General features: G+C 38.9%; 1 protein-coding gene across 4 annotated transcripts in view; it reads left to right on the forward strand.

Annotated features, from left to right (window-relative positions):
* The first annotated feature begins 922 nt into the window (after window positions 1-922).
* The window catches only part of LOC106088589 (uncharacterized), a 69,636-nt gene continuing 44,897 nt past the window's right edge, over window positions 923-25,661 (forward strand). For 2 of the 4 annotated variants that reach the window (XM_013254179.2, XM_013254181.2), the window contains exon 1: window positions 923-1,171. The gene's annotated coding sequence lies outside the window, so the exon portion shown is untranslated. Of the gene's footprint in view, window positions 1,172-1,423; window positions 1,642-25,661 lie in introns of those variants that run through there. The other 2 variants (XM_013254180.2, XM_059364571.1) reach the window with 2 other exon arrangements.

Below are 25,661 nucleotides of genomic sequence, written 5' to 3' on the forward strand. Positions count from 1 at the left end.
CCCAAAATCGTAAGCATGTGAAAATGAAAACAATGACTTCGATTTCAAGCGTTTGTTGTTTGTTCGTCTGGATTATTGTTCGACATCCACAATAGGAGAGATAAAAAAGCCACACTTTCTATTTTTCTTGATATTTTCTTTTTGTCTACTCACGCCTCTTTCTGTATGTATATGATAGAAGCGAGGCATATGTTTGACTCATTCTCACTTCTTTTCGCAATGAATATGAGTGAAAGGGAACACAATATAATCTTGATCAATGCACAATTTTAACTAAAAAATAACAATTAAAAATATGTTAAGCAAATACTTGCCGTGATACAAAAGAAAATCGAATTTCTATGTCAAAATTATTGAAGCAATTAACACCTTTTTTGAAAAGTTTTTTTATCAGTCAATACCATATTTAATCGGTCAAACATAAGTCTATATTTTTTCTGTGTACTTAAAATCCAGGCGTTCTGAGTATCCTCTTCATAAACATGTTCGAAATTTTGCGGGTAAAGCTTCATCTCTTATATAATCCTGTCCAGCTTCCTTCGACATTATTCGGACATATCAATTATCAACAGACGTCGAATAGTTGCATTACAGCCGTACGGTTGTTTATGATGGGCATAATGACATCTCAGGCGATTGAGCATCAATGATATTACGCATAGATTTGTTTTGATGACGTCAATGACACTTCTGGCATATTTGTTGATTTCTCTTTTGTATTACTCTCTTCGCTAACTTATTGTTTATGCATCCCCAAGAAACATAAACAAGAATACCGGCTAATTTGTCGGCTAACATATGTTTTAGACCCCCCTTATTCACGTGGTAGTCACAGATGTTGTCGTTCCAGCAGTCATGCGCACAAACAAACGTCAAACAAACCCCAAAATATCCCCAGAAGTCTCAGTCAGTTACAGTAGATTCTTCTCTCCGCTCGGTCGTCACATTTAAATCGGCAGTCCAATAGTGAATAACGGAAAATTAGTGTTGTCACCACCCGTTTGTGATAAAAGAAGGAAAAATAGCTCCAAAGAAAAAAAACACCAAGAACAAGGAAAGCATTTATACAACTTCTCATACCGCAGTGGTTGGAACTTATTTTCCTTTTTTGATCGCCACTCCATGCAGTGAGGAAACACCATTCCGGCAACGCGAAATAGTGAGGAATTAGGTAAAGTTAACAATTTCTATGGTATAACTCGGGTCGAAAAATGGCAGGACTGCACATTTTTAAGATACCACCCTCTCTTGAGTACTAATGTGTAATAATGTGCGTGTGTGTGTGTGTGATGATGAAATGGAATAATTACTTTCTTTCGAGCTAACGGTGGTAGTGGTGGTGGCGCTGTGGTAACCAATGTACTAGGTATCCGTTCGCCCATTCGACCCAATCGGTGGGTGTCATGGTTTCTCGGCCAAAAAGTGCTTTATTCGCTTGTTCGCTCGTTCGTGTTTGTTTAAAGTTTACTCCATCGATTTTTTCTCATGGAATTTTTCACAACATCCACAGCAAATGAAAAACGAAAAGAAAAATACCTGTGAAAAAAAAAACAATTTGGTTAAAATAAGTGTATTAAGAGATTTGGAAATAATGTTTAGTGAGATATACTCTCGAGTGGCATGTATAAAGCCCTATGTATGGTATATGCACATCAAATACAGATATATATATACATATATGTATATATATATACACATTTGTCCACCTATCTACTCTTCACCGTGTCATACAGTGTACAAACAAACACACATAAATAAAAGATGGGTAAAAATAGAATCTCCGAAAGAAGGAAAATCGGAATATGTAGTGCAGAAATTTTCCGCAAAGAAGTTCAATCAACTGTGGCCACACATGGGTATGAATTTGTGTGGTGTCATGAAAATGCAAAGGCAACAACGTAATACGCAGTGTACTGCTGCCACCTGCATATGTACCAATAATTTGATATTCCAAGTATTCCAAGAAAACTTTCTTCAGTTTTCGTGATGTTTGATGTGTGATTTTTTTCTCAACAATTTTTCTTACTAAAATTGTAGGTATTTGAGAGTGTTTATGCATAAAATGATAGGCGCAAGCGCACAACAAATGTTCGCTAACGGTTCGGCAAGCAAAAAATCAATGTACGAATCCTTGCAAAATTCACAACATCGTTCAAGGATAACATACTCATTAATCGTTGTGTATATGTGAAACCAGAGAGAAACAGCTAACAGAAAAAATAACAACGAGAATCAAAATGGCAAACAATGCTAATAGCTAACAATAATAATTGTTATTGTGTGTACTAATGCACATACATACGTACATATATATATGTATGAATTTAGAGGCACATAATCGGGTGTGTTCTGCAGTTTCACTTTTCCTCTTAAATCAATTTGTTATAATTACGCCAGTAAAGTGTTAAATTTTCATTAATTTTCATCATTAGCATTCCTTAATAAAACCAAAGAATTTTTTTTGCAACAAGCAATTAGTTTTGGCTTTAAAGTTTGCGTGATAATAACAAATTGATTTGAGGGGAAAAGTGAAAGTGAAATCGCAGAACACACCCGAATATTATAATGGTATCTATGGAGTAGATTGTATGACACCGATTCACATAACCGATCACCTAACCAAGCAGACAAGCATGACTTGTGTAAATAACAATCATATGCCAATCTGGGAATACTTTATGCACCACTAACGGAAGAAAGTCAATCTGTCCCACTTTCGAGCCAGTGAAATCTCTTCGCTGTTGAGAGTAGGCGAGAGCGAGTCTGATGTTTTACGGTTCAAAAGGAAGAGGAAGGAATAGCAAAACAGTGATGTCATGCTTCTCGCACCTTCCCAATATACCGCTAAGGGGTCCCTTATTTATCAAAATTATTTTCCTTACTGTTCAGAGAGGTCCTTGCGTATATTCGGTGGATTCTATACCACCACCAGAGTTGTAACGTATTAATGTATTCAATACAATAGCAATTTGGCTTAGTTACAGCTGTGATATTTAAATAAGTTTACTCCTATCTGTTGCACAACGCACACTACTTTTGGGGAGAAGCATTCTTCTTCCACACTCCGAATGTGTGAATATGTACTCTACACAGCGGTAGTGTTCATGCACTTTGAATACCTAATTTCAGGCCTTTTTAGACATTACAGAGGCCTGCTTGGCACATTGCAACTTCCTTTTCATTTCGCATAGGGTGAGCCAGGAATTCAGGTCTTATCTATGATTTCCAAACACAAAGGTCTTCACCAGCCATTCATATATAGAGACTTATACAGGCGTGTAAATAAGAACTGCTTTATAATTACTGGAAAATGAATCCGTCCAAAGCGCTTTTCAAGTTCAAATTAAAGGCATCTAAATAAAAAAAAATTATTGAAAAATGGTTTATTAAAATAGAAATACTTTGTGGATGAAAGTTTTTTTGGTCCCTCATCTTAATAAAATATATTTTTATAGACGAAAAATTTCTGAAATTAGTAAAAATATACAGCCCAATTCTGAAAACTCCCAGGGAATAAATTTCTCCCTCGAATAAAGTCCTCCTATTCTGATTGATTGGGGAGAGAAAAAAAATGGGAAAGGAAATTTCAAATTTTCGAAAACAGCTGTTTTGCTGCTTTTGTGATATTTGTTTTAATTTTGTGTTGTTGTTGCTGAAGCCACATTTTCATGTGGATGTGGCGATCCACGTCAATCTCCTGTAGGTCAGCATGCTCCTTCCGGTCCAAAGGACCTATCGCCGCGGGAACGGGTTGGCCATTGGTTATTTAAAGGCGCCATTAACTCGCCTTGTCATAGGCACTCAGTATTTGTGCAAGAGCCGGTGCCGCCCAACCTCTCACAGAGACTCTCCGCTCAAAACCGATGATTGTCCGCGGCTGCTGTTATATTTATGGATATATTTCTACTCCTGTGGAGTAAAATCTGCCAAATGTGGCGGCAAGTATTTTTGAAAAATTGGCCACGAATATTCCGTTAAGGAACACGCAGATTCTACTTTAAGCTAAATGATAAGGGACCGCCTTTTAGTATCCGACTCCGAACGGAGTGCCACTTAGCGACAACTCTTTATAAATATGGGTCTAAGAATATTGAAATATGAACCACATATGTATATTCGTATACCATTCTAGAATGCTCTTATTTTGTCAACAAAACCGAAAAACTTAACAAAACTTCTATGGTGGGTACATGACATATTTAAACCAGGAGAACCTAACAAAATTTCTACTTGATTTTGATGAAAAAGTGAAAAATAATTTCCGCACATTTTAAATTGTTCGTAAATATTTAGTACGAACTGGTACCATTTTTTTTATAAAACAATGAAATTCATTATTTTTTAACCTAACTCCCTTTTATTTGTTTGGGGGAATTTTTCCCAAGTTGTATCGTGTGATTCTTCCTTTTATTTCAATTCAGAACTTTTTTTCTTATTCGATGTTTGTTAAGAATGAGGGAGTAGGGAACAAACTCCCAGGGAATTGTTATTCAGAATAGGGCTAATAACAAAAAAAACATAAAATGGCATTACATGAGATTTTTTACAATTAAATAAAAACGTACTCATTTTTGAAAAAAAAGCGTAGCTCTGCACCAGGTTTAGCATTCAACTACAGAGATGGCATTTATTTGTCTTTAATGATGAAATATTTTGTTTTGTTTTTTTACATACGGTAAATGTATTTATCTTGTTGCTCAGATGACGCAAAACAAACTCAAATTGCATCATGTCATTATAAACACCTGATTTGAGGAAGTGAAAGGCAATGTGTATACATATTACAACCAGGGTTGCCAGGCGTGACGATTTTATGTTATTTTGACGATTTTGGACAAAATTTGGTCGTTTGACGCTTGACGATTTTTGCTTTAAATCAATTTAATTTTTGACGACTGTTTCTGACTTTGAAGATCACATAATTATTAAGGTCACCGAGTCGATATTGGAAAATATGGTTACATGTTTCGGTAAATATAGTAATAAGGTCCGAAAAATCGAAATTTCAAATCCATTTCATTTCTATAACCTATCAATCTAAAATTTTAAAGTCATAGAAAAAGCTTGGCTTTTCATAGAAATTTAGTTGTTAAGGAAATTTTCAGTAAAATTTTGCCTTTGGAGAAATTTTATAAAATGTTTGTCTCTAGAGAAGATTTTATTGATATTTTATGTTTGAACAAAATTTAATTGAAATTTAGGCTCTGAATATTATATATTATATATATATTGGTAAGTTGGCCTTCCAAAGGCCCTCCACACTCCGAAAAATTCTAAATCTAAATAAAAAAGTCGAATTTTAGCAGTGACGATTTGTATTACGTTTTATTTTAGAAAAATTAGACGATGTTTTCTAAATTTTGACGAAAAAAAAAAACTGTTAGCACTGATGACAACTTGCTTTAAGAAGTCGAAGAGAACATCTTGTGACATGCTATGTTAAGTGGCAAAAGCAAAGAAAACATGCCTAATAGGAATAAAAAAATAGAACTGGCTTAGGTCTTATAAACGGAACACATTGTCATTTAAAGAGCCATATGCTTCTCTGGCCAAATTTTCGTTACGTCATAAGCGAAAGTTTGGTTACCGATACCGTTACCGTAAATTTTGCTTGCAAGTACGCAGTTATTTGTTATTTGTAAATAAAACTTTTAATTTCAGTACAGTGTACTTTATAAGCTAAAAATGATTTAAAATCGGGCAAAATAATAAATCGGTGTTTGTCGCCATCTTGTAGTCTACACAGCTATTTTCCAGTGGAGACATAAATGTCTCGGTTGCAACGGAAAATTTCGCTAGAGGTGCATATCCAGCTTAAGGCATTAAACTGGTCTGAATTCGGTAATCACCTTCTTCACTCGACCGCTCGGTAGGGCAAATGATTTGCGATGACCAAGCCGACGGTGATAGTTTGCAACAAAAATACAGAAACCCCTTTATATAAGCTCTAAATGTTCGAAGATTAGCATGTAAACCAAAAATGAACATTGAGATATTGAACCCATATTTCAACTCAATAATAAGTGCTGTTTTGTATGTGCAAATTTGCCCATGAACTTTCCGCCAAGGAACAGTCGGAATAGTTTTCTCATAAAGGGTGATTTTTTTGAGGTTAGGATTTTCATGCATTAGTATTTGACAGATCACGTGGGATTTCAGACATGGTGTCAAAGAGAAAGATGCTCAGTATGCTTTGACATTTCATCATGAATAGACTTACTAACGAGCAACGCTTGCAAATCATTGAATTGTATTACCAAAATCAGTGTTCGGTTCGAAATGTGTTCATTCATGTGTTCAGCGATGAGGCTCATTTCTGGTTGAATGGCTACGTAAATAAGCAAAATTGCCGCATTTGGAGTGAAGAGCAACCAGAAGCCGTTCAAGAACTGCCCATGCATCCCGAAAAATGCACTGTTTGGTGTGGTTTGTACGCTGGTGGAATCATTGGACCGTATTTTTTCAAAGATGCTGTTGGACGCAACGTTACGGTGAATGAACACATTTCGAACCGAACACTGATTTTGGTAATAAAATTCAATGATTTGCAAGCGTTGCTCGTTAGTAAGTCTATTCATGATGAAATGTCAAAGCATACTGAGCATCTTTCTCTTTGACACCATGTCTGAAATCCCACGTGATCTGTCAAATACTAATGCATGAAAATCCTAACCTCAAAAAAATCACCCTTTATAAATGAGTGCCGTTCGATTCAATTTGCAGCTTCTTATTGGCAAGTGCGAACGGCGTGCCATAGGGTGGCACCACTTCGTAGGGATGGCACCACTTCGTAGGATTGTTTGTATGAATCGGTATTTATCATTTCTCATTATATGCCTTAGATATGCAATTTTCCGTGTTTTGTTTTAATTAATTGTCGGTCTGCATTCATTCTTCTAAGGACCTCGTTGTAAGTGAAGCGGTCTGTCCATGGTATTTTCTGTACAGCAATACTTCAAATGCCTCCAGTTTTTTTTCATCGGCAGCCTTTGGTACTGACCAAACTGGTTGCAACTCTCTGGTGCGCGAAAAAAGCTTCTCTCGTCTTCACTATACGTATCGTATAATTGGTCGTTTTGTAATACTCCCAAATACCTATTTTTTTTTTTACTTTTTCGATATTTGTATTGTTTATTTTGAACATTGTGTTGTCGCTGATGTATTAATTTTTCCTGCTGACGGTCACGTATTTTGTCGTTTTGGTGTCGATTCTTAGGCCATATATTTCACTTACTGATGCAAGTTTGTCTATGGCTTTTTGTAAGCCACCTATACTGCTTTCCAGCATTGTTGTGACATCTGCATATCTAATATTATTAATGAGTATTCCATTTGTCTGTATTCCAATTCTTTAATTTTCAATTGCTTCCATGAATATTCTTCGGGAGTAATTATTGAATAAAAGGGGCGAAAGGATGTATCCCTGCCTAAAGCCTCTCGCGACGACGATTTCATCGGTAAGCTCGCCGTTTACATGAATGCGTGCGGTTTGATTCCAGTATTGGTTTTTAATGCATCGTATCTCTTTTCCTTCAATACCGATTGAAACCAAATTTTCTAAGAGTTTGCTGTGTTGAATGGTATCGAATTCTTTTTTATAATCGATGATACACATGAAGACATCCTTTTGTACATCACGGCAGTTTTGGATCAGCAGTTGAATACTTATTAGTGCTTCCCGCGTACCCATTCCTTCTCTGAAGCCAAATTGTGCGGTTCCCATAACTTTTCGCGTTTTGAGTTTATTCTTTTATGAATTATTCTTAGGAATATTTTCAGTGCGTGACTCATTAAACTGATAAATCTGTATTCCTCACATTTCCTTGGATGCTTCTTTTTTTGAATGATAATAAAGGTTGATTTAAGCCAATCTAGACGAATCTCATCGGGACCTACAGCCTTTCTGTCGTTAAGCAGATTTATTACTTCCTGCACTTCACCTCTATCTATTCTTGTTCCTGACAGAGCGTATTGTCTCCTAACATAGGGCGGCCTTTCCTTATCTGTACAGCTCGTGGTTCATATGTCGCCTATATTCTCCGTTAACGCAAACTGGTCCATATATCTTACGAAGAATCTTTCTCTCTAATACTCCAAGCACTGCCTCATCTGCTTTCAAAAGTACCCATGTCTCAGAACCATATAACTACACGTGTAGTATCAGTGTCTTGTATAGTATAATCTTCGTCTGTCGATAGGTGGGCTTGTTTCTAAACTGCTTACTTAGTCCAAAGTAGCATCTGTTTGCCAGTATTATTCTTCGCTTTATTTCAAAACTGGTGTCATTCGTTTAGGTTACGGCGGTGCCGAGGTAGAAAAAGTTACTGACTATCTCCCAACTTTCTATATTTTCTTTATCTGCTCGCTTGTACAGGGTGTTTTGGGAGTTGAGACCACCCATTTCGTCCTATCTCCATTTACTGCCGGACCCATTTTCACTGACTCTCTTTCGATTCTTTCAAAGGCAGCAGTTACTACTTCCGGTGACAGACCTGTGATGTCGATGTCGTCGGCATAGGCGAGTAGCATGTGTTCTCTTCTGATTAGTGTGCCATATCTATTCACATCTGCATCTCGTATAATCTTCTCCACCAGGATATTAAAGAGATCACACGATAGGCTGTCACCTTGTCTTAAACCTTGTTTGGTATTAAATGGTTCGAAGAGATTCTATCCAATTCTTACAGAGGAACGCGTATCAGCAAGTGTCATCCTGCAGAGTCTTATTAATTTTGCAGGTATACCAAACGCAGACATGGCTTGAAATACCTTTGAACGTAAAGGAGTATCGAAAGCGGCTTTGTAGTCAACAAAGAGATGGTAGGTGTTGATTTGTCCTTCTCGGGTCTTTTCCAGGATTTGGCGCAGTGTGAATATCTGGTCCAAGGTGGATTTACCAGGTCTAAAACCGCATTGATAGGGCCCAATTATCTCATTGACTTTAGGTTTTAATCTTTCACACAGTACGCTTGAGAGTATGCGATGGGAAAGAGACTTACGGCCGGCTTCTGCTGCCTTGTAATTCTGTAGTCGGGTCACTGCTACCTGGACCTCATTCGGACTAGGAGGTAAACATTCTATACCATCATCATTGATTGGTTCTACGATACCCTCTTCGCCGCCAACGTCGGACAATAGCAGTTGGGTAAAATGTTCTTTCCATATCCTCAGCATGTTGTCTGTGTCAGTTACCAGATTTCCTTCTTTGTCTCTGCAGGAGGATGTGCACCAAATCCATCGGTTTGATGTTTAATTCTTTGGTAGAATTTCTGGACTTCTGACTCCTGTACATCTCAATTCGCTTACACTGACGTCTTTACATTTCCTTTTTCTTTCTGCGGAGTAGACGTTTCTCCTCTCTCCTTTTCTCACGATACCTCTCCTTCATCTGGCGCGTTGCTACTGATTGCAGGGTTGCTCTATATGTCGCATTCTTGGCTTCAGTAGATTCTCGACACTCTTGGTCGTACCATGGATTCCTTGGAGGAGGCTCCCGGTACCCAAATACGGATTTCGCGGCATTTTCCATGTAGTGGGCAATAGTTTGCCACTGCGCCATTATATCATCGGAACAAGGAGTGCTTTCATCAAGCAGTTGGGTCAGTCGAGTGGAGTATGCCTTTGCCATTTGTTGTTTGCAGCTTTTCAATGTCCATCTTCCGTGCAGTGTCAGATCGTAATTTCCTCGCCATGTTCAAACGGGTGCGAACCTTTGCTGCAACGAGGTAATGATCGGAATCTATATTCGCTCCACGGATCGATCGTACATGTAACACGCTGGATGAATGCCTTCCATCTATCACAACGTGATCAATTTGGTTCCTCGTGTTTTGATCGGGTGACAGCCATGCGGCTTTGTGAATATTTTTATGTTGAATTCTGGTGCTACTAACTACCATGTTTTTTGCCGCGGCGAAATCTATCAGCCTCAACCAATTACTGGACGTTATCTCGTGGAGGCTAAACTTTCCGACTGTTGGACCAAAAATGTCTTCCTTCCCCTATATTCGCATTAAAATCTCCAAGAACGATTTTAATATCATGGGCGGGGCAGCGGTCATATTCTCTCTCTAGGCGCTCGTGGAAAATATCCTTGGTCTGCTCGTCTTTGTCTTCCGTCGGGGCATGGGCGGGCACAAATAAGGCCTCTCATCCACCGGAGTAAAGCTGTAGACAAGGTGTTTTAGTCTCCGACTAACCACAAATCCACAGCCAAATCCATGCCTCGTGTTATGGGAGCTATAGTACAGTTCGTCACCTTTTGGTGTTGTAGTGACGCCATTCCCATTCCATCGCACATCCTGTAAGGCGGTAATGTCTGTCTTATACTTCTCTAATACATCCGTCAGCGTGTATACTGCACCTTATCTATAAAGAGTGAAAGGGGTCCGTTTTTTCTATTCCTTTGTTTTTCAAAGTAGTTTTCATAGTTTTCCGGGGGCGGGTTACTGGCCCAGCGCCCAACCGCATGGGTTTTGTGGGATTGCACATGTATCCCTCGTTGTGGCGAGCCACTTGCTCCGAATAAAAATGGAGCATACCACCATCCGCAACCTGTGGACGCGCCCGGTAGCGTTCAGCTAAGCTTCCCGTGAAAACGATGGACACCACACAAGTCGGAGCTCAAAGTTCCAGCCTGTGTGGTGCTCATAGTTACCCCGTGTTGGCCGGGATCTGTAAACACCATTGTTACATAATCTTTCCAAATCCGTCTTCTATCGGCTGTCTCAAACACGGCACGTTGTTTTCATCAATTAGTATATCTGGTGGAGAATTTCTATATATTCCTGATGCTTCTTTTAGTTTCTTGTGGAGGTTGTAGTCATCATGTAAGCTTTGCAGTGTTTCAACGATAACTTGTAATCCTTTCATTTTAGGTGTATCGTGCATTCGGCAATATTACTGTCAAGACTGCGAGCAATATTATTGTGGGACATTTTTACCCTCAACCGACCCTATAAAGGGGTCTTTTTGGTCCTTTTTTAAAAAAGCGTTAAAAATTAATTTAAAACGACACTGAACAACAAAAATGCGTATGTATGATATGATACAAACCGTTGAAACATAAAAATCAATTTTGGCAGAAAATACAACATAATTGCCAACTTTTTTTGCTTGAATTTCTGTCGCACTTTTTTCGAATTTGTGCATGAAAGTAAAATTTCACTTCCTTTTAGACAAATGGTCTCAAAGGCAAAAATTTTCTACATCAACTTTCACTAGAAGTTTCGAAGTGGACTATACATGTACATTTTCGCATATCATGCGAAAATTATCTGCTGACAACTTTAACTGTTATTTTAGCATGTTTTCGAAATTAGCCAAAATCTCCCACATTAATCCACTTAAGCAGCATATTAAGTTTGAAAGGAAGAAATATTCCACTTGAAATTTAACTATGAGTCGCCAATGAAATCTTTCAACACAATATATTTCACATAAGGACAGCCAGCAATAGGGGTGTTCTATTTACCCATAAAGTAGATTTTCTTGCTTATTTGGTATGGAGACAAATGCTAGGTAAGCGGATAATCTTACCGCCTCTTACTATCGCCGTTTATTAAAAGTTATGGTGTAATCATTCAATTTGAATGACAAAACTAAAAGAGGAAGAACGTAACATATTTATTCAGTGTTTAAACATTCTGAAGTGGCAAAATTGTATTTTATGATTTTAATAAAAGCACATTTTTGAACTCCGCGAAACATTACTTAATTTGTTTGCTTTGTTGATATTTAATTATTTTAGATGTGGTGTCAGTGCTGCCAACGTTAACGTATAAAGCATTAAGCGGAAAGAGCGTTTTATTTATCCATAAGCTAGTGAATCCGCTAGACTGGTAAATAAAAGACAGCAAATATATGTATAAAAAATAAAAAACAAGGACCATACATTTTGGTAGATTTGGTATTTTTTTGTATTCAATGCCAAAAAATCTTCACTATAAGAGGATGATGGCAATGAAAAAAATGTTCCAACTGCAATTTACTAGGGTTCCTGAAGAAAATAAGTCTGTATGTGTTAAATGTATTAGTAAAATATATAGAGTTTTTAATATGACTAATATTAAAAAAATACATCGGTATTTTTTTTTACAGTGTAATAATGTAATCAAGAATACACACAGTTCGTGGCTCATACGACGTCGACATTCACGAATAATCTTTCTGTCAAACACTCCAAGTACTGCCTCATCTGCTTTCACAAGAATCGTACCTCGATATTATAAAACAACACGGAGAGTATCAGTGTCTTGTATAGCGTAATTTTCGTCTGTCGGCAGGTGGCCTTGTTTCATAAATGCTTGCTTGATTCAAAGTAGCATCTGTTTGCCAATATTATTCTTCGTTTTATTTCAAAACTGGTGTCGTTCGTTTCGGTTACTGTAGAGCCGAAGTTGATGACTATCTCTAAGTTGTGTTTCCCAACTTTCTTCATTTTCTTCATCTTCTCCATTTTGTCTTACATCTATTTACTGCCAGAGCCACTTACATTGATTCTCTTTCTATTCTTTCAAATGCTGCAGTTACTATTACCGGAGATCGAACCATGACAACAATGCCTTCGGCATAGGCATGTGTTGTCTTGTGAGTAGTGTGCCGTACCTATTCACATCTGCATCTCGTATAGTATTCTCCAGCAGGATATTAAAGAGATCACATGATCTGTCTCCCTGTCTTGAACCTCGTTTGGTATTAGCTGGTTCGGATAGATTCTTTCCAATTTTCCTATTACTAAGGAACGTGTCCAGTCCTTCTAGGGTCTTTTTCAGGATTTGGCGCAGTGTACATATCTGATGGATTTATCAGGACTAAAGCCGCATTTATTTTCTACGAGCGCCTAGAGAGAGAATATGACCGCTGCCCCGCCCATGATATTAAAATCGATCTGGGAGATTTTAATGCGAAAATAGAGAAGGAAGACATTTTTGGTCCAACAGTCGGAAAGTTTAGCCTCCACGAGATAACGTCCAGTAATGGGTTGAGGCTGATAGATTTCGCAGCGGCAAAAAACATGGTAGTTAGTAGCACCAGATTTCAACATAAAAATATCCACAAAGCCACATGGCTGTCACCCGATGAAAACACGAGAAACCAAATTGATCACTTTGTGATAGATGGAAGGCATTCATCCAGCGTGTTACATGTACGATCGATCCCAGGAGCAAATATAGATTCGGATCATTACCTTGTTGCAGCAAAGGTTCGCACCCGTTTGAACATGGCGAGGAAAGTACGATCTGACACTGCACGGAAGCTGTACATTGAAAAGCTGCAGACACAACAAATGGCAGCGGCATACTCCACTCGACTCACCCAACTGCTTGATGAAAGCACTCCTTGTTCCGATGATATAATGGCGCAGTAGCAAACTATTGCCCACTCCATGGAAAATGCCGCGAAATTCGTACTGGGGTACCGAAAGCCTCCTCCAAAAAACCCATGGTACGACCAAGATTGTCGAGAATCTACTGAAGCCAAGAATGCGGCATATAGAGCAACCCTGCAATCAGTAGCAACGCGCCAGATAAAGGAGAGGTATCGTGAGAAAAGGAGAGAGGAGAAACGTCTATTCCGCAAAAAGAAAAAGGAAATGGAAAGACGTGAGTGCGAGCGAATTGAGATGTACAGGAATCAGAATGAAGTGCGAAAATTCTACCAAAGAATTAAACACCAAACCGATGGCTTTGGTGAAGGCACATCCTCCTGCAGAGACAAAGAAGGAAATCTGGTAACTGACACAGACAACATGCTGAGGATATATAAAGAACATTTTACCCAAATGCTAGTGTCCGATGTTGGCGGCGAAGAGGATACCGCAGAACCAATCCCTGATGATGGTATAGAATGTTTACCTTCTAGTCAGAATGAGGTCCAGGTAGCAGTGACCCGACTAAAGAACAACAAGGCAGCAGGAGCCGACGGGTTACCCGCTGAACTATTTAAGACCGGAGGCGACACGCTGATAAGGCGTATGCATTAGCTTATCTGCGCAATCTGGTTAGAAGAACGCATACCCGATGATTGGAATCTCAGCATACTATGTCCCGTACACAAGAAAGGAGACAAGACGGAATGTGCCAACACAGAGGAATAAGTCTCCTCCCCATCGCATACAAGATACTCTCGAGCGTACTGTGTGAAAGATTAAAACCTAAAGTCAATGAGATAATTGGGCCCTATCAATGCGGCTTTAGACCTGGTAAATCCACCCTAGACCAGATATTCACACTGCGCCAAATCCTGGAAGAGACCCGAGAAGGACAAATCAACACATACCACCTCTTTGTTGACTACAAAGCCGCCTTCGATACTCCTTTACGTTCAAAGGTATTTCAAGCCATGTCTGAGTTTGGTATCCCTGCAAAATTAATAAGACTCTGCAGGATGACACTTGCTGATACGCGTTCCTCAGTAAGAATAGGAAAGAATCTCTCGAACCATTTAATACCAAACGAGGTTTCAGACAAGGAGACAGCCTCTCGTGTGATCTCATTAATATCCCGCTGGAGAAGATTATACGAGATGCAGAAGTGAATAGATATGGCACACTAATCACAAGAGAGCACATGCTACTTGCCTATGCCGACGATATCGATATCATAGGTCGGTCACCGGAAGTAGTAACTGCAGCCTTTGAAAGAATCGAAAGAGTGAAAATGGGTCTGGCAGTAAATGGAGATAAGACGAAATGGATGGTCTCCACTCCCAAAAAGCCTTGTACAACCGAGCAGATAAAGAACATGGAGAAAGTTGGGAACCACAACTTTGAGATAGTCAGTAACTTTATCTACCTCGGCACCGCCGTAACCGAAACGAATGACACCAGTTTTGAGATAAAGCGAAGAATAATACTGGCAAACAGATGCTACTTTGGACTAAGTAAGCAGTTTAGAAATAAGGCCACCTCTCGACAGACGAAGACTACACTTTACAAGACACTGATACTACCCGTGCTGTTATATGGTTCTGAAGCATGGGTACTTGTGAAAGCAGATGAGGCAGTGCTTGGAGTATTTGAGAGAAAGATTCTTCGTAAAATATATGGACCAGTTTTCGTTAACGGAGAATATAGGCGACGTATGAACCACGAGCTGTATGAGCTGTATGACGACGATAGCATAGTTACACGCATCAAAATACAACGGCTGCGTTGGCTAGGTCATGTTGTCAGAATAGATGAAGAAGCTCCAGCAAAGTAGTCTTTTGAAGGCAAACACGGTGGTACACGCAAACTGGGAAGACCAAAAGCCCGATGGAAAGATCAAGATGTGGGAGACACCTCGAAACTTGGTGTCAGAGATTTTAGAATGAGCGCAGAAGATCGAGGCTGCTTCTTTTGGTGATTTAAATGCACAAATTGGCGAAGGACAGTTGATAGAAAACAGATTTAGAAAATAAAAGGGGTTGCCGAAGATAAAAAATAGCACTGTAAATACAAATGACAGAAAGTTGTTGCAAATTATTGAAGATATAGGTGGTATTGATATGAATGACAGAAAAATATGTTATACAGAAGGAGGCTATAGCTTTTGTGGAGTATTGGTTAGCTCTGTAATGTTCCTTCAACTTTACACTGGGAGATCAAAATACCTAATCGTTGTCAGATGAGTGACAACGATATCAAAAATATGCAATTACTACAATGGAAAGACAAGTTTAGGCTTCAGTACAAACATAACCTATAACCACTGTCCAACAATTCATATTTTTCTACAAATTTACCAGCAAACACCATGATTGACACAATCATATCTAACAACAGTAAATCAGTTTTCGAGCCGAGACAGAAATGGAGGTGTTCTTTGCTGGCGAATATGATGAACGTCTCATACACTTGTAAATTGGAACTATTTTTTTCATCTAGGGCTCAATTTCGTTCTCTATGCTATAAAAGAAACAGGAGTATTATAAAAGGTTAGGTCAGGTTAATGTGGCAGTCTGCCATCAGACTCACCTAGACGTTATCGTCCAATGTGATATCACAGGAACAGGAGAAGGAAGATGCCTTCTAGTTTCTACCGTTGAACCATCCAAATCGCTTTAAAAAGCCCAAAAACTTGCGAATGTTCACATCCGCTAAATCAGATAAGTTCTCACGGAAATGAGACCCAAAGTGGAACTGCTTCCGACTGTCAGTGCGAAACACAAACACAGCAGATGTTCTATTGTCTCTTCTTACTCGGCGTCCCCACAGCTTCTGTAAAAGTCGTTACAGGCAACCTTCAGTCTGTTAGCATGTTTTCCCATTAGACAGTGACCTGTCATGACGGCCACAATGATTGAGACGTCTGTTCTAGTCAATGACAGCAAAGCAGTAGCACTCATAGAGTCTAGTTTAGGCCACATTTTGGAATGCTCACAACCCCCGCTTTGTGACCATCTATCATTCGTTACCCATCGCTAGAGGCATACCCACATATTCAAGTTTCCCTAGAATGCGTAAGGTAGTTCATAGTCTCGCAACCTAATGCGCTTTACAATTCCCTGGCATATAAATTTTTAACTGCTCAGCCATCTCGTTGAGAGACCTGCGACGTTCTCCAGGGATTGAATGGCTGCTTGGCTGTCTGAGAAAATATTTAAGCCCTTCGTCGTTTTGACATAATATCTTAGCCTCCTGTTATCTCTGCTTGATACGCACGGCAGTGGTCGGGCAACCTTCTCGATACGACCAGTTCTAGTTCTTCAGTGTACACCCCAAACCCCACCTGGTCCTATAGTTTGGAACCATCTATATACAAGTCTATGTAAATTCTATTGCAAGCGATATCGTAGTTTCAAAGGGTTCAATCAGGAATTGTGGTACAGAACATTCTATCAAAAAACGGCTTGGGCAGGGTGCAATCCATACTGTCTGGAATATCGGACATTGTATCAATGATGACACATTGTTTGCTGCCGCCACATGACCAAAGAGAAAGCTCCCTTTGCTTTGCAGCAGTGGTCGCAGCAATTATTTAGCCGCAATGTCCAGAGGCATTAGGTGTGGCATTAAATTCAGTACATCCGATGATGTCGTCATTTTGAGCTATCAGTAAATGGTTGGCGTTGATGCCTAGAAATTCTTGCTCCTTCATTTACGTTGGTTCTACATTATTAAAAGCACCTCCAATGTCAAGAAATGTTACCATTCTATATTCCTTGACAGCGAGAGAACCCTCTATGTAGGCGACTAGGTTGTTGTAGTCACATTTCCATGTAGAGTTGGGGATCCTCGTCAAGCTCCTGTAGGTAAGCTTGTTCCGGTCTAAAGGACCGTTATTCGTTATTTAAAGGCGCCACAAACTTCCCTTGTCATATCAACTAACCATAGGCACTCAGTATTTATGCAAAAGCCTGTGCCGACAGACCTCTCACTGAGACTCTCCGCTCGATTCCGCTGATTGTCCGGGACTGCCGTTGCACCTACTCCATATGATGCATTACATTATTCACAACCTGTGGATGCGCTCGCTAGCTCGCAGCTAAGTTTCAAGTGACAACAATGAACACCACACAGATCGGACCTAAATGTTCCGGCATGTGTGGTGCTCACAGCTATCCCGTCCCGGGAGGCGACTTGGTCGTGATGGGCTATTTCAGTGGACTTGCCCTATGTTGTGTTTCTACCAACTTCTCTAGAGTCTCCAGCATAAAGGATAAAAGACTAATATGACGAAAATCTTTCTCCTTCGTGTGGTAATGTTTTACTGGTTTTGGAATGAAAATTACCTTTGTGTCCCTCCATCCCACAGGTAAATACAACATGCTGATACAAGCAGAGAATATCTTCCTAAGCCAAAGTTTGTCGTACATAGCTTGTAATTCAACCGGTGAAACATCATCAGGGTCCGAATTAGAGGAGTCGCAACTTTTTTTCGCGCAAAGGATTTTCGACTCAATCTCCCCAATAACCTCCGAAGGATGCTTATCGGTGACATCCTGGGGCCACGCTGTCCGTTGGAGAATTTCCCGGGAAATGTGTATCAACGAGTAGTTCTAGTGTTTACTCACCAGACATTTCCCGGGAAATGTGTATCAACCAGTAGTTCTAGTGTTTACTCACCATACATTGTTCATACATTCTTTGAATTCTGAATTTGACCCACCGAATTAGGTTTCGAGGATAGGATCTTCCTAAGCCTAGAAGCCTCAGATGTATACTCCACGGAGCTGTAGAATTCCGTCTAGGATTTGCTCTGAGCCTTTCTCAGCTCGCCCCTATATATTCTTAGCTCAGGCCTATATACGTCCCAATGGTGTGGTGCCTTCATGGCTTTAGCCCTGTTCAAGAGCTTTCTTAGACCAACCAGTTCTGGGGTCCACCATAGCGGTAGCTGTTTGCCCCTAGGCTTGGCACTAGGACATGCTGACATAAGCGTGTCATTCAGGGCCTTCGTGATCCACTTAACCGTTATGTCTATATCCTCCGCACTTCCTTTTTTGCTCTATAAGGGATAGACGTGCAGAATGCGTGCCGTAATTTATCCCAAATCGCCTTTCTGCTACTAAGCCAAGCCCAACTTGAGCCCAATCGAACCGGATGACCCACCCACACAGGGCTTGTCGGGTCCAGTTTTGACGCCTTCTCCTTCTGTAGCGGATTTTCAGTCTCCTGCAATCTGCCAGACTTTAGAGATGTGATTGATAGTTTCTCACACAAGTGTTCAGCCACAACTGCTGAGTCGTCTCTTAATTTCCCAACCCCACCGCTTTTATAGACCTTCGGTTTCAACTGGTTCAATCCGTAGGATACAACTCTTTCAGTCTTGTTGAGGGTTTGCGACAGCCGGAGTTTATTATGATAACTGCATGTCTATGGTCGCCATCAGCCTTATCGAATCTACCAATCTTCCTGTCAGTTGTTGAAAGATTGGGATTATAGTCCCTTAGTCTCTCAAGTATGGATTCAGGATCTGAGGGAATCTCTGGTATCCAAGCGTATGCCATTGGTCGAGAAGGAATCCTTGTTGACTAAATCAAGTGCTGCGCCTGGCTAGATCTAGCCAATCTTTTTTAGGGCGCAACGATACATTTCAATTGAGCGTTGATCCCCGAAGGCAATTAGTTTGTATCGACCCCAATACCAGTCTGCCTCGTCACAAACAGGAGGAGGCCCAGGCAATTCCGCAAGGACATCGGAGTACACAGGTGACAGTCCATTGACTATCCCACACCAACTGTTCCCAGGTATGCAGGTCTTCGTCAAAAACCCCTGGTCTGTCGGCTAGTGGAGCCTGGAGCACCCGCTCTACCAGTCCAGGTTTCAGTAGCAGACAACATGCTATGGCCTGGTACAACCACCGCAGCTGTTGGATCTTTGGAGTCCATTCCAAGCCTACTCCGGGGCTCTAGATCTGCCGCTCCACAGGAAACACACGTAGATCATCAACCGCCTAATGAATAACATCATCGTAGATCTCCTTGAATGACTTAAATATTTCTCCGAAAAAACAACATATTACGAGTTGCCGACCGAAATAACAAAACGTCCATTGCATTCAATGGTTCAACTGTGTTCTCGAGTATTTTAATAACAATCTAAGGAAACTGGACTCTATAAATTGCAGTAAAGAATGGTGGGGGCTGTCCAAATTCTATTTTATTAAATCGTATTACACGTTGGCTGGAATGTGAAAGCATTCTTAATAAATTTCAGCCTGGTTTCATGAAGAACTATTCAACAGTTGACAACATTTTAACCTTTTGAATACGGTATACCTCAATATGAACGATAATAAACCCATGAAAAGCTTTTTCGGCTTTTGACCTGATCCCTAGAAAGAGTTTTTTTTTACAAATTGTTATACCCTACACCACTACTGTGGTACAGGGTATTATAACTCATTAATCATGTGTTTGTCTTCAGAAATTATCAGAATATTGCAAGATATGTATGATGATACCAATATTAAGGTATTTTTTGTTAAACAATTTTGTATCTTCTATTCACTTTATATATGTATGTCTGAGTTAAAAAATCATTTTTGTTATATCGACAGACTTCTGTGCAAAGAAAGTACCATTTTGTATGTTTTCGTTCCTAAATACTCGAACTAGAAACAAATCTTCTAGCCGCCCAATATTTACTGATGTAACCGCATCTCAATTTTAAGCGCGTTAGTTCAATTCGTAAAGAATGTACTATTTTGTACGTTTTAGTACCTAAATATACCATTTTGAATAATCTTTTTTCTGAAATTATTCTAAAATTAATAGTCAAGGTGTACTTGTATCCTAATTTGGAGAGCTTTAGCTCACTCCATTAAGAAGTACCCCTTTGTACATTTGAGTACCTAAATATACGAAAAAAAATATATTGTTGCCCAATATATTCTTCAAGGTATCAATTACACCACAATTAGTAGGTTTTCGTCCACATGTGGTATATTTGTCAAGACAGCAATAATGTTTGGCAAATTGGTTAATTTTAGCAATACTCGTTCTCTGTAGGCGAAGATATGCTATTTCGTACTCATTTTCACCTTTTGGCACTTTTCATTCCGTTTGTAACACCTCGAAATATTGATCTGCGACCCCATAAAGCATATATATTCTAGATTGTCTCGACATTCTGAGTCGATCTAGTCATGTCCGTCCGTCTGTCTGTTGAAAGCGCGTAAAGCTAGCTACTAGTAATTTTGCACAGATCCTTCCTATTGATGTAAGTCGTTGGGGATTGTAAACGGGCCATATCGGTTCAGATTTGGATACAGCTCCCATATAAACCTATTTCCCGAGTTGACTTGACTTGAGCCCTCGAAGCCGAAATTTTTGTCCGATCTGCCTAAAACTTTGCACATAATGTTTTGTTATGACTTCCAACAACTGTGCAAAGTACGGTTCAAATCGGTGTATAACCTAATATAGCTCCCATATTTTTTTTAATTACGATCGTGTTTGAAATTTAGGAAATTTTCAATTGAAAAATTAATTGATTCTTTTTAATTGAACATGGATTTTTTTTATTTTTTAATTGAATCTGAATTTTTTTTCAATTACGATTGTGAAAGAAACTTTTGTCATTTTCGATTAAAAAAAAATTATAAATAATGAATTTCATTGAGCCGAGTGACAAAAAGAAACAAATGTTAGTGGTCTAGGCACTAAGTTTTTTCTTTAAATTTTTAATTGCCGCTCGAAATTTTGTTAAACCCTTTCTATGAATTTGTGTTTGTTTGTTTGTGGGTTTGCAAATTTGTTTGTTCCGTATAGACTCAAAAACAACTGAGCCGATTTCTTTCGAATTTTCACAGATTGTAGCGAGTGGTCCGGACGTAGCAATAGGTTAAAAAAATTTTTTGATATCTCAAGGGGGGCGGACCCTTCCCCTTACCACAAAAGTATCACCCAAAAATAAAAGTGGACGGTTCGGGGCAATATGGGACTCAAATGAAAGGTTTGCAGGAGTTGAATACAAATTTGGTATCAAAATTTGGGTCCATGTACCTAGGGGGCTGCCCAGACCCCAAAATCCCTTTAAATAGGCATATTGGACTATAATGCGATTATGGGACTCGATTGAAAGGTATTGGAGAGTAGATTACGAAAACGGTCAGGAAGGAAGAATAGGCTATATAATTTTTTGAATAGGCTATTATAATTTTTTGATTACATAGCCTATTCCTTCCCCGTTACCCCAAAAACTCCACCCAAAATCAAGGTTGACCGATCGGGACAATATGGTATCAAATGAAAGGTATCGGAGAGTAGAATACGAATATGGTATTAAAAGTTGGGTCCAAGGAAGCCAGGGGCCACTCCAACCCCAATAGTTCCCTAAACCAACATATTGGACGTACATATCAATATAGGATTCAAATGAAAGGTATTCGGGAGACGATTATGAATATGACATAAAAATTGATGTCTAATTATTTGCGGGTCGCCCCACCCCCAAAAGGCCCACCAAATGGGAATTTTACTCGATCATAGCTATAAAAGACTCAAATGAAAGGTATTTGGGAGTTGATTACGAATATTACATTAAAATTTGTGTCCAAGAATCTAGGTGGCGCTTTACCTCCAAAAATCGCCTCCGATAGATTATTTCACCAATTAAAACAATGGGTAATCAAATGATAGATATTTCTGAGTAGAGTGCATCATTCAAATATGTGCTCAAGTGGCGGATGGAGTTTGGCGCGCAACCCTCGTATAGACACCCTCCACCAAACGGCTGTATACACCAATCATGACAATATGGGGTTAAATAAAAGGTATAAGGAAGTTGACTACGAATTTGATGTCTTCATTCTGCTCATATATCTAGCTTATTAATCATAATGACCAAAAAGGACACTGTGTCATTTAATTAATTAATGTGTGGGGACACAAAAAAATATAGGCTGTCATACTCCCAAAGTTATGACGTTCAGGGTGATAGGAGAAGTTGCAAACCTTAACGTTTAGATTGCAACCATTTTTAGCTCACCGATAGACAAGTCCAAACGACGTGCTGCTAGGCAACACTTTTTGTTTAAAAGTTTTACATGGTTTAATAGAAAGAACTATCGCCACCGCATCATATATAAAGTTTGGCAAATTAGTTCTTTACCACAGAAAATCGTTTAATATCACAATTTGATTTGATTCGATTTTAAAGCCAGTAGATGGCGCTATTTTGGAGAAGCCAACATGAACAAAAAGAGGGCAGAGTGGTCAAAATTGATCATACAGCATTTATCTTCGTTATGACTTCATTGCGGTTGTTTGCGGTATTATTTTTTAACTTTCCCACTCTTAGACGGGCCTTAACAATAATTTTCAAAAACACCATATGTCGGAGATGGGTAGGGTGATTTTGCGAAATTTTGTTGGCACACTTACATTAACCTAAAACCAAAAGTTTGGTAAAAGAATCTGAGGTGGGGTGCCTAGGACCCGCCAAACGGATTTATAGACCAATCACTACAATATGGGCATCAAATTAAAGGTATTTGAGTGTAGAAAGCGAATCTGATATTCAATTGTGGGACTAAGTGTTTCGTGGGTCATCCCACCCCAAAAAAACCCCAAAAAAATCGGACATTTTTACCGACCATGGCAGTATGGATCTTGAATGAAAGGTCTTTGGGAGTAGAGCACGAAATTGACTTCCACTTTTAAGATTGAGTCTCTGGGGATCCACTACACCTTTAAAGAGGACTTTTACTTATTGGGATTTAAATAAGAGGCATTTGAGAGTAGAAAAATCCACAGGAAAATTGGAATATATTTTCAACTGAAATAAGGCAGAAATTTCCAAATTAAGAGTACTTTAATAAAAGAGCATTATCGGGCGCAACAGAGCGAGACGGGCTCAGCTAGTCTTCTTCTTATATATAAAAATCAATTTGTGTTTGTTTGTTGCTTTGTTTGCTTGTCTGATCCGTATAGACTAGCAAACGGCTAATCCGATTTTCTTGAAATTTTCACAGATGGTATATAATGATCCCGTGGTGAAAATAGGGTCCTCCTTTTTTCTATATCTGAAGGATGGGGGACCCTCCCCCCTACCCTAATTTTCAGAAACGCCAGATCTCGGAGATGGGTATGGCGATTTAAGTGAAATTTTGTGTACCCCCTTTAAGTAACCTAAAACGAAAAAATTGGTATCCAAAATTTGGATGGGGTACCCGGGGTGGCCGCCCCACCCCCAAAAATCACCAAATATATTTATAGACCAATCACGACAATATGGAACTCAAATGAACGGTTTTTGAGAGTGGAGAACGAATCTGATATTAAAATGTGGGGTCAAGTGGTTGACAGGCCGCCCCGGATATATTTACCGACCACGGCAATATGGAGCTCAAAAAAAAGGTATTGAGGAGTTGAACACGAAACTGATATCCACTTTCTGGACCAAGTTTGTGGGGTCCTCCCCTTCCCCAAAACACCCGCCAAACAGAACTTTTTTACTGACAATGGTAATATGGGGCTCAAATAAAAGATATTTGAGAGTAGAATACGAATCTGATATCCAAATATGGAACCAAGTGTTTGGGGGTGGGGGGGGGGGGGTACCCCAAAACAACCCCCAAAGAGTATAAATTTATCGACCATTGCAATATGTGGCTTAAATGAAAAGTCTTTAGGAGTAAATCATGAATCTGATATCAACATTCGGTAAAAGTTTCATGAGTTTCATGAAGAACTATTCAACAGTTGACAACATTTTAACCTTTTGAATACGGTATACCTCAATATGAACGATAATAAACCCATGAAAAGCTTTTTCGGCTTTTGACCTGATCCCTAGAAAGAGTTTTTTTTTACAAATTGTTATACCCTACACCACTACTGTGGTACAGGGTATTATAACTCATTAATCATGTGTTTGTCTTCAGAAATTATCAGAATATTGCAAGATATGTATGATGATACCAATATTAAGGTATTTTTTGTTAAACAATTTTGTATCTTCTATTCACTTTATATATGTATGTCTGAGTTAAAAAATCATTTTTGTTATATCGACAGACTTCTGTGCAAAGAAAGTACCATTTTGTATGTTTTCGTTCCTAAATACTCGAACTAGAAACAAATCTTCTAGCCGCCCAATATTTACTGATGTAACCGCATCTCAATTTTAAGCGCGTTAGTTCAATTCGTAAAGAATGTACTATTTTGTACGTTTTAGTACCTAAATATACCATTTTGAATAATCTTTTTTCTGAAATTATTCTAAAATTAATAGTCAAGGTGTACTTGTATCCTAATTTGGAGAGCTTTAGCTCACTCCATTAAGAAGTACCCCTTTGTACATTTGAGTACCTAAATATACGAAAAAAAATATATTGTTGCCCAATATATTCTTCAAGGTATCAATTACACCACAATTAGTAGGTTTTCGTCCACATGTGGTATATTTGTCAAGACAGCAATAATGTTTGGCAAATTGGTTAATTTTAGCAATACTCGTTCTCTGTAGGCGAAGATATGCTATTTCGTACTCATTTTCACCTTTTGGCACTTTTCATTCCGTTTGTAACACCTCGAAATATTGATCTGCGACCCCATAAAGCATATATATTCTAGATTGTCTCGACATTCTGAGTCGATCTAGTCATGTCCGTCCGTCTGTCTGTTGAAAGCGCGTAAAGCTAGCTACTAGTAATTTTGCACAGATCCTTCCTATTGATGTAAGTCGTTGGGGATTGTAAACGGGCCATATCGGTTCAGATTTGGATACAGCTCCCATATAAACCTATTTCCCGAGTTGACTTGACTTGAGCCCTCGAAGCCGAAATTTTTGTCCGATCTGCCTAAAACTTTGCACATAATGTTTTGTTATGACTTCCAACAACTGTGCAAAGTACGGTTCAAATCGGTGTATAACCTGATATAGCTCCCATATTTTTTTTAATTACGATCGTGTTTGAAATTTAGGAAATTTTCAATTGAAAAATTAATTGATTCTTTTTAATTGAACATGGATTTTTTTTATTTTTTAATTGAATCTGAATTTTTTTTCAATTACGATTGTGAAAGAAACTTTTGTCATTTTCGATTAAAAAAAAATTATAAATAATGAATTTCATTGAGCCGAGTGACAAAAAGAAACAAATGTTAGTGGTCTAGGCACTAAGTTTTTTCTTTAAATTTTTAATTGCCGCTCGAAATTTTGTTAAACCCTTTCTATGAATTTGTGTTTGTTTGTTTGTGGGTTTGCAAATTTGTTTGTTCCGTATAGA

The sequence above is a fragment of the Stomoxys calcitrans genome, chromosome 3 (assembly GCF_963082655.1).
Source record: "Stomoxys calcitrans chromosome 3, idStoCalc2.1, whole genome shotgun sequence".
Lineage (NCBI taxonomy): Eukaryota > Metazoa > Arthropoda > Insecta > Diptera > Muscidae > Stomoxys > Stomoxys calcitrans.